This window comes from Pongo pygmaeus, chromosome 18 (genome assembly GCF_028885625.2).
Source record: "Pongo pygmaeus isolate AG05252 chromosome 18, NHGRI_mPonPyg2-v2.0_pri, whole genome shotgun sequence".
Taxonomy (NCBI): Eukaryota; Metazoa; Chordata; class Mammalia; order Primates; family Hominidae; genus Pongo; species Pongo pygmaeus.
Genome location: NC_072391.2, coordinates 40,350,815 through 40,365,960, shown reverse-complemented (window position 1 = coordinate 40,365,960; position 15,146 = coordinate 40,350,815).

Here is a 15,146-nt window from a genome sequence, read left to right as displayed (position 1 = left end):
TCAACTCACAGGGTTCGACCTTCCTTTTGCTACAACAGTTTTGAAACACTCTTTTTGTAGAATCTGCAAGTGGTTATTTGGAGCGCTTTGAGGCCTATGAGTAAAAGGAAATATCTTCAGAGAAAACTAGCCAGAAGCATTCTCAGAAACTTCTGTGTGATGAGTACATTCCACTCACAGATTTCAACGTTCCCTTTCACCGAGCAGTTCTGAAACACTCTTTTTGTAGAATCTGCAAGTGGCTACTTAGAGCGCTTTGAGACCTATGCTGGAAAGTGAAATATCTTCACATAAAAACTAGACAGAAGCATTCCCAGAAACTTCTCTGTGAAGTGTGCATTCAATTCACAGAGCTGAATCTTTCTTTTGATAGAGAAGTTTTGAGACACTCTTTCTGTAGAATCTGCAAGTGAATATCTGGAGCGCTTTGAGTCCTAGGCTGGAAAAGAAAGTATCTTCACATAGAAACTAGACAGAAGCATTCTCAAAGACTTCTCTGTGATGTGTGCATTCAAGTCACAGAGTTGAAACATCCTTTTGATTTGGCAGTTTTAAAACAATCATTTTGTAGAATCTGCTAGTGGATATTTGCCGTGTTTTGAGGCATATGCAGGAAAAGGTAATATCTTCACTTGAAAACTAGACAGAGGCATTCTCAGAAACTTCTTTCTGATGTGTGCCTTGAACTTCCGGAGTTGAACCTTCCTCTTCATAGAGCAGTTATATAATAGTCTTTAAGTATAATCTGCAAGTGGATATGTGGAGAACTTTGAGGACTGTGCTGGAAAAGGAAATGTCTTCCCATAGAAAGGAGACGGAAGCATTCTCAGAAGCTTCTCTGTGATGTCGGCATTCAACTCACAGAGTTGAACCTTCCTTTTGATAGAGCAGTTTTCAAACACACTTTGTGGATTCTGCAATTGGTTATTTGGAGAGTTTTGAGGCCTGTACTGGAAAAGGAAATATCTTCAGGTAAAAACTAGACAGAAGCATTCTCAGAAACTTCGTTGTGATGTTTGCATTCAACTCACGGAGTTGAACCCTCTTTTTGATTGCGCAGTTTTAAATCACTGTCTTTGTTGAATCTCCAAGTGGATATTTGGAGCGATTTGGGGCATATTCTGGAAAAGGAAATATCCTCACTTGAAAACTAGATAGAAGAAGTCCCAGAAACTCCTTTGTGACGTCTGCTTTCGACTCACAGAGTTGAACCTTCCTTTTCACAGAGCAGTTTGGAAACACTCTTTTTGTAGAATCTGCGAGTGGTTATTCGGAGAGCTTCGAGGCCCATGCTGGAAATGGAAATACCTTCACATAAAAACTAGACAGAAGCGTTCTCAGAAATTTCTCTGTGATGTGTGCATTGAACTCACAGAGTTGATCCTTCCTATTCATAGAGCATTTTTGTAACACTGTTTTAGGAGAATCCGCAAGTGGATTCTTGGGGAGATTTGAGGCCTATGCTGGAAAACGAAATATCTTCACATAGAAACTAGACGGAAGCATTATCAGAAACTTCTCTGTGGTGTGTGCATTAAACTCACAGAGTTGAACATTGCTTTTGATGGAGCAGTTTTGAAACACTCTTTTCGCAGAATCTGCAAGTGGTTATTTAGAGCGCTTTGAGGCCTACGCTGCAAATGGAAATATCTTCACATAAAACTAGACAGAAGCATTCTCACAAATTCCTTTGTGATGTGTGCATTCAACTCACAGAGATGAAGCTTCCTTTTCACAGGGCACTTTTGAAACACTGTGTTTGTGGGAACTACAAGTGGATATTTGGAGTGATTGCGGCCTCTGGTGGAAAAGCAAATATCATCAAATGAAAACTACACATAGGCATTCTCAGAAACTTCTTTGTGTGTGTGCATTCAACTCACAGAGTTGAAGAGTCCTTTTGGTAGAGCAGTTTTGAAGCACTCTTTTTGTAGAATCTGCGAGTGGTTATTCGGAGAGCTTTGAGGCCCATGCTGGAAAAGGAAATATCTTCACATAAAAACTGGACAGAAGCATTCCCAGAAAATTCTCTGTGATGTGTGCATTCAACTCACAGAGTTGAGCCTGCCTTTTCATACAGCATTTTTGTAACACTCTTTCAGTATAATCTGCAAGTGGATATTTGGGGCGCTTTGAGGCCTATGCTGGAAAACGAAATATCTTCACATAAAAATTAGACGGAAGCATTATCAGAAACTTCTCTGTGATGTGCGCATTCAACTCTCAGGGTTGAACGTGCCTTTTGATACAGCCGTTTACAAACCCTCGTTTTGTGGCATCTGCATTTCGGAATTTGGAGTGCTTTGAGGCCTATACTGGAAAAGGAAATATCCTCACATAGAAACTAGACAGAAGCATTCTCAGAAACTTCTTTGTGATGTGTGCATTCAACTCACAGGGTTCGACCTTCCTTTTGCTACAACAGTTTTGAAACACTCTTTTTGTAGAATCTGCAAGTGGTTATTTGGAGCGCTTCGAGGCCTATGAGTAAAAGGAAATATCTTCAGAGAAAACTAGCCAGAAGCATTCTCAGAAACTTCTGTGTGATGAGTACATTCCACTCACAGAGTTCAACGTTCCCTTTCACCGAGCAGTTCTGAAACACTCTTTTTGTAGAATCTGCAAGTGGCTACTTAGAGCGCTTTGAGACCTATGCTGGAAAGTGAAATATCTTCACATAAAAACTAGACAGAAGCATTCCCAGAAACTTCTCTGTGAAGTGTGCATTCAATTCACAGAGCTGAATCTTTCTTTTGATAGAGAAGTTTTGAGACACTCTTTCTGTAGAATCTGCAAGTGAATATCTGGAGCGCTTTGAGTCCTAGGCTGGAAAAGAAAGTATCTTCACATAGAAACTAGACAGAAGCATTCTCAAAGACTTCTCTGTGATGTGTGCATTCAACTCACAAAGTTGAAACATCCTTTTGATTTGGCAGTTTTAAAACAATCATTTTGTAGAATCTGCTAGTGGATATTTGCCGTATTTTGAGGCATATGCAGGAAAAGGTAATATCTTCACTTGAAAACTAGACAGAGGCATTCTCAGAAACTTCTTTCTGATGTGTGCCTTGAACTTCCGGAGTTGAACCTTCCTCTTCATAGAGCAGTTATATAATAGTCTTTAAGTATAATCTGCAAGTGGATATGTGGAGAACTTTGAGGACTGTGCTGGAAGAGGAAATGTCTTCCCATAGAAAGGAGACGGAAGCATTCTCAGAAGCTTCTCTGTGATGTCGGCATTCAACTCACAGAGTTGAACCTTCCTTTTGATAGAGCAGTTTTCAAACACACTTTGTGGATTCTGCAATTGGTTATTTGGAGAGTTTTGAGGCCTGTACTGGAAAAGGAAATATCTTCAGGTAAAAACTAGACAGAAGCATTCTCAGAAACTTCGTTGTGATGTTTGCATTCAACTCACGGGGTTGAACCCTCTTTTTGATTGCGCAGTTTTAAATCACTGTCTTTGTTGAATCTCCAAGTGGATATTTGGAGCGATTTGGGGCATATTCTGGAAAAGGAAATATCCTCACTTGAAAACTAGATAGAAGAAGTCCCAGAAACTCCTTTGTGACGTCTGCTTTCGACTCACAGAGTTGAACCTTCCTTTTCACAGAGCAGTTTGGAAACACTCTTTTTGTAGAATCTGCGAGTGGTTATTCGGAGAGCTTCAAGGCCCATGCTGGAAATGGAAATACCTTCACATAAAAACTAGACAGAAGCGTTCTCAGAAATTTCTCTGTGATGTGTGCATTGAACTCACAGAGTTGATCCTTCCTATTCATAGAGCATTTTTGTAACACTGTTTTAGGAGAATCCGCAAGTGGATTCTTGGGGAGATTTGAGGCCTATGCTGGAAAACGAAATATCTTCACATAGAAACTAGACGGAAGCATTATCAGAAACTTCTCTGTGATGTGTGCATTAAACTCACAGAGTTGAACATTGCTTTTGATGGAGCAGTTTTGAAACACTCTTTTCGTAGAATCTGCAAGTGGTTATTTAGAGCGCTTTGAGGCCTACGCTGCAAATGGAAATATCTTCACATAAAAACTAGACAGAAGCATTCTCACAAATTCCTTTGTGATGTGTGCATTCAACTCACAGAGATGAAGCTTCCTTTTCACAGGGCACTTTTGAAACACTGTGTTTGTGGGAACTACAAGTGGATATTTGGAGTGATTGCGGCCTCTGGTGGAAAAGCAAATATCATCAAATGAAAACTACACATAGGCATTCTCAGAAACTTCTTTGTGTGTGTGCATTCAACTCACAGAGTTGAAGAGTCCTTTTGGTAGAGCAGTTTTGAAGCACTCTTTTTGTAGAATCTGCGAGTGGTTATTCGGAGAGCTTTGAGGCCCATGCTGGAAAAGGAAATATCTTCACATAAAAACTGGACAGAAGCATTCCCAGAAAATTCTCTGTGATGTGTGCATTCAACTCACAGAGTTGAGCCTGCCTTTTCATACAGCATTTTTGTAACACTCTTTCAGTATAATCTGCAAGTGGATATTTGGGGCGCTTTGAGGCCTATGCTGGAAAACGAAATCTCTTCACATAAAAATTAGACGGAAGCATTATCAGAAACTTCTCTGTGATGTGCGCATTCAACTCTCAGGGTTGAACGTGCCTTTTGATACAGCCGTTTTCAAACGCTCGTTTTGTGGCATCTGCATTTCGGAATTTGGAGTGCTTTGAGGCCTATACTGGAAAAGGAAATATCCTCACATAGAAACTAGACAGAAGCATTCTCAGAAACTTCTTTGTGATGTGTGCATTCAACTCACAGGGTTCGACCTTCCTTTTGCTACAACAGTTTTGAAACACTCTTTTTGTAGAATCTGCAAGTGGTTATTTGGAGCGCTTCGAGGCCTATGAGTAAAAGGAAATATCTTCAGAGAAAACTAGCCAGAAGCATTCTCAGAAACTTCTGTGTGATGAGTACATTCCACTCACAGAGTTGAACGTTCCCTTTCACCGGGCAGTTCTGAAACACTCTTTTTGTAGAATCTGCAAGTGGCTACTTAGAGCGCTTTGAGACCTATGCTGGAAAGTGAAATATCTTCACATAAAAACTAGACAGAAGCATTCCCAGAAACTTCTCTGTGAAGTGTGCATTCAATTCACAGAGCTGAATCTTTCTTTTGATAGAGAAGTTTTGAGACACTCTTTCTGTAGAATCTGCAAGTGAATATCTGGAGCGCTTTGAGTCCTAGGCTGGAAAAGAAAGTATCTTCACATAGAAACTAGACAGAAGCATTCTCAAAGACTTCTCTGTGATGTGTGCATTCAACTCACAGAGTTGAAACATCCTTTTGATTTGGCAGTTTTAAAACAATCATTTTGTAGAATCTGCTAGTGGATATTTGCCGTATTTTGAGGCATATGCAGGAAAAGGTAATATCTTCACTTGAAAACTAGACAGAGGCATTCTCAGAAACTTCTTTCTGATGTGTGCCTTGAACTTCCGGAGTTGAAGCTTCCTCTTCATAGAGCAGTTATATAATAGTCTTTAAGTATAATCTGCAAGTGGATATGTGGAGAACTTTGAGGACTGTGCTGGAAGAGGAAATGTCTTCCCATAGAAAGGAGACGGAAGCATTCTCAGAAGCTTCTCTGTGATGTCGGCATTCAACTCACAGAGTTGAACCTTCCTTTTGATAGAGCAGTTTTCAAACACACTTTGTGGATTCTGCAATTGGTTATTTGGAGAGTTTTGAGGCCTGTACTGGAAAAGGAAATATCTTCAGGTAAAAACTAGACAGAAGCATTCTCAGAAACTTCGTTGTGATGTTTGCATTCTACTCACGGGGTTGAACCCTCTTTTTGATTGCGCAGTTTTAAATCACTGTCTTTGTTGAATCTCCAAGTGGATATTTGGAGCGATTTGGGGCATATTCTGGAAAAGGAAATATCCTCACTTGAAAACTAGATAGAAGAAGTCCCAGAAACTCCTTTGTGACGTCTGCTTTCGACTCACAGAGTTGAACCTTCCTTTTCACAGAGCAGTTTGGAAACACTCTTTTTGTAGAATCTGCGAGTGGTTATTCGGAGAGCTTCGAGGCCCATGCTGGAAATGGAAATACCTTCACATAAAAACTAGACAGAAGCGTTCTCAGAAATTTCTCTGTGATGTGTGCATTGAACTCACAGAGTTGATCCTTCCTATTCATAGAGCATTTTTGTAACACTGTTTTAGGAGAATCCGCAAGTGGATTCTTGGGGAGATTTGAGGCCTATGCTGGAAAACGAAATATCTTCACATAGAAACTAGACGGAAGCATTATCAGAAACTTCTCTGTGATGTGTGCATTAAACTCACAGAGTTGAACATTGCTTTTGATGGAGCAGTTTTGAAACACTCTTTTCGTAGAATCTGCAAGTGGTTATTTAGAGCGCTTTGAGGCCTACGCTGCAAATGGAAATATCTTCACATAAAAACTAGACAGAAGCATTCTCACAAATTCCTTTGTGATGTGTGCATTCAACTCACAGAGATGAAGCTTCCTTTTCACAGGGCACTTTTGAAACACTGTGTTTGTGGGAACTACAAGTGGATATTTGGAGTGATTGCGGCCTCTGGTGGAAAAGCAAATATCATCAAATGAAAACTACACATAGGCATTCTCAGAAACTTCTTTGTGTGTGTGCATTCAACTCACAGAGTTGAAGAGTCCTTTTGGTAGAGCAGTTTTGAAGCACTCTTTTTGTAGAATCTGCGAGTGGTTATTCGGAGAGCTTTGAGGCCCATGCTGGAAAAGGAAATATCTTCACATAAAAACTGGACAGAAGCATTCCCAGAAAATTCTCTGTGATGTGTGCATTCAACTCACAGAGTTGAGCCTGCCTTTTCATACAGCATTTTTGTAACACTCTTTCAGTATAATCTGCAAGTGGATATTTGGGGCGCTTTGAGGCCTATGCTGGAAAACGAAATCTCTTCACATAAAAATTAGACGGAAGCATTATCAGAAACTTCTCTGTGATGTGCGCATTCAACTCTCAGGGTTGAACGTGCCTTTTGATACAGCCGTTTTCAAACGCTCGTTTTGTGGCATCTGCATTTCGGAATTTGGAGTGCTTTGAGGCCTATACTGGAAAAGGAAATATCCTCACATAGAAACTAGACAGAAGCATTCTCAGAAACTTCTTTGTGATGTGTGCATTCAACTCACAGGGTTCGACCTTCCTTTTGCTACAACAGTTTTGAAACACTCTTTTTGTAGAATCTGCAAGTGGTTATTTGGAGCGCTTTGAGGCCTATGAGTAAAAGGAAATATCTTCAGAGAAAACTAGCCAGAAGCATTCTCAGAAACTTCTGTGTGATGAGTACATTCCACTCACAGAGTTGAACGTTCCCTTTCACCGGGCAGTTCTGAAACACTCTTTTTGTAGAATCTGCAAGTGGCTACTTAGAGCGCTTTGAGACCTATGCTGGAAAGTGAAATATCTTCACATAAAAACTAGACAGAAGCATTCCCAGAAACTTCTCTGTGAAGTGTGCATTCAATTCACAGAGCTGAATCTTTCTTTTGATAGAGAAGTTTTGAGACACTCTTTCTGTAGAATCTGCAAGTGAATATCTGGAGCGCTTTGAGTCCTAGGCTGGAAAAGAAAGTATCTTCACATAGAAACTAGACAGAAGCATTCTCAAAGACTTCTCTGTGATGTGTGCATTCAACTCACAGAGTTGAAACATCCTTTTGATTTGGCAGTTTTAAAACAATCATTTTGTAGAATCTGCTAGTGGATATTTGCCGTATTTTGAGGCATATGCAGGAAAAGGTAATATCTTCACTTGAAAACTAGACAGAGGCATTCTCAGAAACTTCTTTCTGATGTGTGCCTTGAACTTCCGGAGTTGAAGCTTCCTCTTCATAGAGCAGTTATATAATAGTCTTTAAGTATAATCTGCAAGTGGATATGTGGAGAACTTTGAGGACTGTGCTGGAAGAGGAAATGTCTTCCCATAGAAAGGAGACGGAAGCATTCTCAGAAGCTTCTCTGTGATGTCGGCATTCAACTCACAGAGTTGAACCTTCCTTTTGATAGAGCAGTTTTCAAACACACTTTGTGGATTCTGCAATTGGTTATTTGGAGAGTTTTGAGGCCTGTACTGGAAAAGGAAATATCTTCAGGTAAAAACTAGACAGAAGCATTCTCAGAAACTTCGTTGTGATGTTTGCATTCAACTCACGGGGTTGAACCCTCTTTTTGATTGCGCAGTTTTAAATCACTGTCTTTGTTGAATCTCCAAGTGGATATTTGGAGCGATTTGGGGCATATTCTGGAAAAGGAAATATCCTCACTTGAAAACTAGATAGAAGAAGTCCCAGAAACTCCTTTGTGACGTCTGCTTTCGACTCACAGAGTTGAACCTTCCTTTTCACAGAGCAGTTTGGAAACACTCTTTTTGTAGAATCTGCGAGTGGTTATTCGGAGAGCTTCGAGGCCCATGCTGGAAATGGAAATACCTTCACATAAAAACTAGACAGAAGCGTTCTCAGAAATTTCTCTGTGATGTGTGCATTGAACTCACAGAGTTGATCCTTCCTATTCATAGAGCATTTTTGTAACACTGTTTTAGGAGAATCCGCAAGTGGATTCTTGGGGAGATTTGAGGCCTATGCTGGAAAACGAAATATCTTCACATAGAAACTAGACGGAAGCATTATCAGAAACTTCTCTGTGATGTGTGCATTAAACTCACAGAGTTGAACATTGCTTTTGATGGAGCAGTTTTGAAACACTCTTTTCGTAGAATCTGCAAGTGGTTATTTAGAGCGCTTTGAGGCCTACGCTGCAAATGGAAATATCTTCACATAAAAACTAGACAGAAGCATTCTCACAAATTCCTTTGTGATGTGTGCATTCAACTCACAGAGATGAAGCTTCCTTTTCACAGGGCACTTTTGAAACACTGTGTTTGTGGGAACTACAAGTGGATATTTGGAGTGATTGCGGCCTCTGGTGGAAAAGCAAATATCATCAAATGAAAACTACACATAGGCATTCTCAGAAACTTCTTTGTGTGTGTGCATTCAACTCACAGAGTTGAAGAGTCCTTTTGGTAGAGCAGTTTTGAAGCACTCTTTTTGTAGAATCTGCGAGTGGTTATTCGGAGAGCTTTGAGGCCCATGCTGGAAAAGGAAATATCTTCACATAAAAACTGGACAGAAGCATTCCCAGAAAATTCTCTGTGATGTGTGCATTCAACTCACAGAGTTGAGCCTGCCTTTTCATACAGCATTTTTGTAACACTCTTTCAGTATAATCTGCAAGTGGATATTTGGGGCGCTTTGAGGCCTATGCTGGAAAACGAAATCTCTTCACATAAAAATTAGACGGAAGCATTATCAGAAACTTCTCTGTGATGTGCGCATTCAACTCTCAGGGTTGAACGTGCCTTTTGATACAGCCGTTTTCAAACGCTCGTTTTGTGGCATCTGCATTTCGGAATTTGGAGTGCTTTGAGGCCTATACTGGAAAAGGAAATATCCTCACATAGAAACTAGACAGAAGCATTCTCAGAAACTTCTTTGTGATGTGTGCATTCAACTCACAGGGTTCGACCTTCCTTTTGCTACAACAGTTTTGAAACACTCTTTTTGTAGAATCTGCAAGTGGTTATTTGGAGCGCTTTGAGGCCTATGAGTAAAAGGAAATATCTTCAGAGAAAACTAGCCAGAAGCATTCTCAGAAACTTCTGTGTGATGAGTACATTCCACTCACAGATTTCAACGTTCCCTTTCACCGAGCAGTTCTGAAACACTCTTTTTGTAGAATCTGCAAGTGGCTACTTAGAGCGCTTTGAGACCTATGCTGGAAAGTGAAATATCTTCACATAAAAACTAGACAGAAGCATTCCCAGAAACTTCTCTGTGAAGTGTGCATTCAATTCACAGAGCTGAATCTTTCTTTTGATAGAGAAGTTTTGAGACACTCTTTCTGTAGAATCTGCAAGTGAATATCTGGAGCGCTTTGAGTCCTAGGCTGGAAAAGAAAGTATCTTCACATAGAAACTAGACAGAAGCATTCTCAAAGACTTCTCTGTGATGTGTGCATTCAAGTCACAGAGTTGAAACATCCTTTTGATTTGGCAGTTTTAAAACAATCATTTTGTAGAATCTGCTAGTGGATATTTGCCGTGTTTTGAGGCATATGCAGGAAAAGGTAATATCTTCACTTGAAAACTAGACAGAGGCATTCTCAGAAACTTCTTTCTGATGTGTGCCTTGAACTTCCGGAGTTGAACCTTCCTCTTCATAGAGCAGTTATATAATAGTCTTTAAGTATAATCTGCAAGTGGATATGTGGAGAACTTTGAGGACTGTGCTGGAAAAGGAAATGTCTTCCCATAGAAAGGAGACGGAAGCATTCTCAGAAGCTTCTCTGTGATGTCGGCATTCAACTCACAGAGTTGAACCTTCCTTTTGATAGAGCAGTTTTCAAACACACTTTGTGGATTCTGCAATTGGTTATTTGGAGAGTTTTGAGGCCTGTACTGGAAAAGGAAATATCTTCAGGTAAAAACTAGACAGAAGCATTCTCAGAAACTTCGTTGTGATGTTTGCATTCAACTCACGGGGTTGAACCCTCTTTTTGATTGCGCAGTTTTAAATCACTGTCTTTGTTGAATCTCCAAGTGGATATTTGGAGCGATTTGGGGCATATTCTGGAAAAGGAAATATCCTCACTTGAAAACTAGATAGAAGAAGTCCCAGAAACTCCTTTGTGACGTCTGCTTTCGACTCACAGAGTTGAACCTTCCTTTTCACAGAGCAGTTTGGAAACACTCTTTTTGTAGAATCTGCGAGTGGTTATTCGGAGAGCTTCGAGGCCCATGCTGGAAATGGAAATACCTTCACATAAAAACTAGACAGAAGCGTTCTCAGAAATTTCTCTGTGATGTGTGCATTGAACTCACAGAGTTGATCCTTCCTATTCATAGAGCATTTTTGTAACACTGTTTTAGGAGAATCCGCAAGTGGATTCTTGGGGAGATTTGAGGCCTATGCTGGAAAACGAAATATCTTCACATAGAAACTAGACGGAAGCATTATCAGAAACTTCTCTGTGATGTGTGCATTAAACTCACAGAGTTGAACATTGCTTTTGATGGAGCAGTTTTGAAACACTCTTTTCGTAGAATCTGCAAGTGGTTATTTAGAGCGCTTTGAGGCCTACGCTGCAAATGGAAATATCTTCACATAAAAACTAGACAGAAGCATTCTCACAAATTCCTTTGTGATGTGTGCATTCAACTCACAGAGATGAAGCTTCCTTTTCACAGGGCACTTTTGAAACACTGTGTTTGTGGGAACTACAAGTGGATATTTGGAGTGATTGCGGCCTCTGGTGGAAAAGCAAATATCATCAAATGAAAACTACACATAGGCATTCTCAGAAACTTCTTTGTGTGTGTGCATTCAACTCACAGAGTTGAAGAGTCCTTTTGGTAGAGCAGTTTTGAAGCACTCTTTTTGTAGAATCTGCGAGTGGTTATTCGGAGAGCTTTGAGGCCCATGCTGGAAAAGGAAATATCTTCACATAAAAACTGGACAGAAGCATTCCCAGAAAATTCTCTGTGATGTGTGCATTCAACTCACAGAGTTGAGCCTGCCTTTTCATACAGCATTTTTGTAACACTCTTTCAGTATAATCTGCAAGTGGATATTTGGGGCGCTTTGAGGCCTATGCTGGAAAACGAAATCTCTTCACATAAAAATTAGACGGAAGCATTATCAGAAACTTCTCTGTGATGTGCGCATTCAACTCTCAGGGTTGAACGTGCCTTTTGATACAGCCGTTTTCAAACGCTCGTTTTGTGGCATCTGCATTTCGGAATTTGGAGTGCTTTGAGGCCTATACTGGAAAAGGAAATATCCTCACATAGAAACTAGACAGAAGCATTCTCAGAAACTTCTTTGTGATGTGTGCATTCAACTCACAGGGTTCGACCTTCCTTTTGCTACAACAGTTTTGAAACACTCTTTTTGTAGAATCTGCAAGTGGTTATTTGGAGCGCTTCGAGGCCTATGAGTAAAAGGAAATATCTTCAGAGAAAACTAGCCAGAAGCATTCTCAGAAACTTCTGTGTGATGAGTACATTCCACTCACAGATTTCAACGTTCCCTTTCACCGAGCAGTTCTGAAACACTCTTTTTGTAGAATCTGCAAGTGGCTACTTAGAGCGCTTTGAGACCTATGCTGGAAAGTGAAATATCTTCACATAAAAACTAGACAGAAGCATTCCCAGAAACTTCTCTGTGAAGTGTGCATTCAATTCACAGAGCTGAATCTTTCTTTTGATAGAGAAGTTTTGAGACACTCTTTCTGTAGAATCTGCAAGTGAATATCTGGAGCGCTTTGAGTCCTAGGCTGGAAAAGAAAGTATCTTCACATAGAAACTAGACAGAAGCATTCTCAAAGACTTCTCTGTGATGTGTGCATTCAAGTCACAGAGTTGAAACATCCTTTTGATTTGGCAGTTTTAAAACAATCATTTTGTAGAATCTGCTAGTGGATATTTGCCGTGTTTTGAGGCATATGCAGGAAAAGGTAATATCTTCACTTGAAAACTAGACAGAGGCATTCTCAGAAACTTCTTTCTGATGTGTGCCTTGAACTTCCGGAGTTGAACCTTCCTCTTCATAGAGCAGTTATATAATAGTCTTTAAGTATAATCTGCAAGTGGATATGTGGAGAACTTTGAGGACTGTGCTGGAAAAGGAAATGTCTTCCCATAGAAAGGAGACGGAAGCATTCTCAGAAGCTTCTCTGTGATGTCGGCATTCAACTCACAGAGTTGAACCTTCCTTTTGATAGAGCAGTTTTCAAACACACTTTGTGGATTCTGCAATTGGTTATTTGGAGAGTTTTGAGGCCTGTACTGGAAAAGGAAATATCTTCAGGTAAAAACTAGACAGAAGCATTCTCAGAAACTTCGTTGTGATGTTTGCATTCAACTCACGGGGTTGAACCCTCTTTTTGATTGCGCAGTTTTAAATCACTGTCTTTGTTGAATCTCCAAGTGGATATTTGGAGCGATTTGGGGCATATTCTGGAAAAGGAAATATCCTCACTTGAAAACTAGATAGAAGAAGTCCCAGAAACTCCTTTGTGACGTCTGCTTTCGACTCACAGAGTTGAACCTTCCTTTTCACAGAGCAGTTTGGAAACACTCTTTTTGTAGAATCTGCGAGTGGTTATTCGGAGAGCTTCGAGGCCCATGCTGGAAATGGAAATACCTTCACATAAAAACTAGACAGAAGCGTTCTCAGAAATTTCTCTGTGATGTGTGCATTGAACTCACAGAGTTGATCCTTCCTATTCATAGAGCATTTTTGTAACACTGTTTTAGGAGAATCCGCAAGTGGATTCTTGGGGAGATTTGAGGCCTATGCTGGAAAACGAAATATCTTCACATAGAAACTAGACGGAAGCATTATCAGAAACTTCTCTGTGATGTGTGCATTAAACTCACAGAGTTGAACATTGCTTTTGATGGAGCAGTTTTGAAACACTCTTTTCGTAGAATCTGCAAGTGGTTATTTAGAGCGCTTTGAGGCCTACGCTGCAAATGGAAATATCTTCACATAAAAACTAGACAGAAGCATTCTCACAAATTCCTTTGTGATGTGTGCATTCAACTCACAGAGATGAAGCTTCCTTTTCACAGGGCACTTTTGAAACACTGTGTTTGTGGGAACTACAAGTGGATATTTGGAGTGATTGCGGCCTCTGGTGGAAAAGCAAATATCATCAAATGAAAACTACACATAGGCATTCTCAGAAACTTCTTTGTGTGTGTGCATTCAACTCACAGAGTTGAAGAGTCCTTTTGGTAGAGCAGTTTTGAAGCACTCTTTTTGTAGAATCTGCGAGTGGTTATTCGGAGAGCTTTGAGGCCCATGCTGGAAAAGGAAATATCTTCACATAAAAACTGGACAGAAGCATTCCCAGAAAATTCTCTGTGATGTGTGCATTCAACTCACAGAGTTGAGCCTGCCTTTTCATACAGCATTTTTGTAACACTCTTTCAGTATAATCTGCAAGTGGATATTTGGGGCGCTTTGAGGCCTATGCTGGAAAACGAAATCTCTTCACATAAAAATTAGACGGAAGCATTATCAGAAACTTCTCTGTGATGTGCGCATTCAACTCTCAGGGTTGAACGTGCCTTTTGATACAGCCGTTTACAAACCCTCGTTTTGTGGCATCTGCATTTCGGAATTTGGAGTGCTTTGAGGCCTATACTGGAAAAGGAAATATCCTCACATAGAAACTAGACAGAAGCATTCTCAGAAACTTCTTTGTGATGTGTGCATTCAACTCACAGGGTTCGACCTTCCTTTTGCTACAACAGTTTTGAAACACTCTTTTTGTAGAATCTGCAAGTGGTTATTTGGAGCGCTTCGAGGCCTATGAGTAAAAGGAAATATCTTCAGAGAAAACTAGCCAGAAGCATTCTCAGAAACTTCTGTGTGATGAGTACATTCCACTCACAGAGTTCAACGTTCCCTTTCACCGAGCAGTTCTGAAACACTCTTTTTGTAGAATCTGCAAGTGGCTACTTAGAGCGCTTTGAGACCTATGCTGGAAAGTGAAATATCTTCACATAAAAACTAGACAGAAGCATTCCCAGAAACTTCTCTGTGAAGTGTGCATTCAATTCACAGAGCTGAATCTTTCTTTTGATAGAGAAGTTTTGAGACACTCTTTCTGTAGAATCTGCAAGTGAATATCTGGAGCGCTTTGAGTCCTAGGCTGGCAAAGAAAGTATCTTCACATAGAAACTAGACAGAAGCATTCTCAAAGACTTCTCTGTGATGTGTGCATTCAACTCACAGAGTTGAAACATCCTTTTGATTTGGCAGTTTTAAAACAATCATTTTGTAGAATCTGCTAGTGGATATTTGCCGTATTTTGAGGCATATGCAGGAAAAGGTAATATCTTCACTTCAAAACTAGACAGAGGCATTCTCAGAAACTTCTTTCTGATGTGTGCCTTGAACTTCCGGAGTTGAACCTTCCTCTTCATAGAGCAGTTATATAATAGTCTTTAAGTATAATCTGCAAGTGGATATGTGGAGAACTTTGAGGACTGTGCTGGAAGAGGAAATGTCTTCCCATAGAAAGGAGACGGA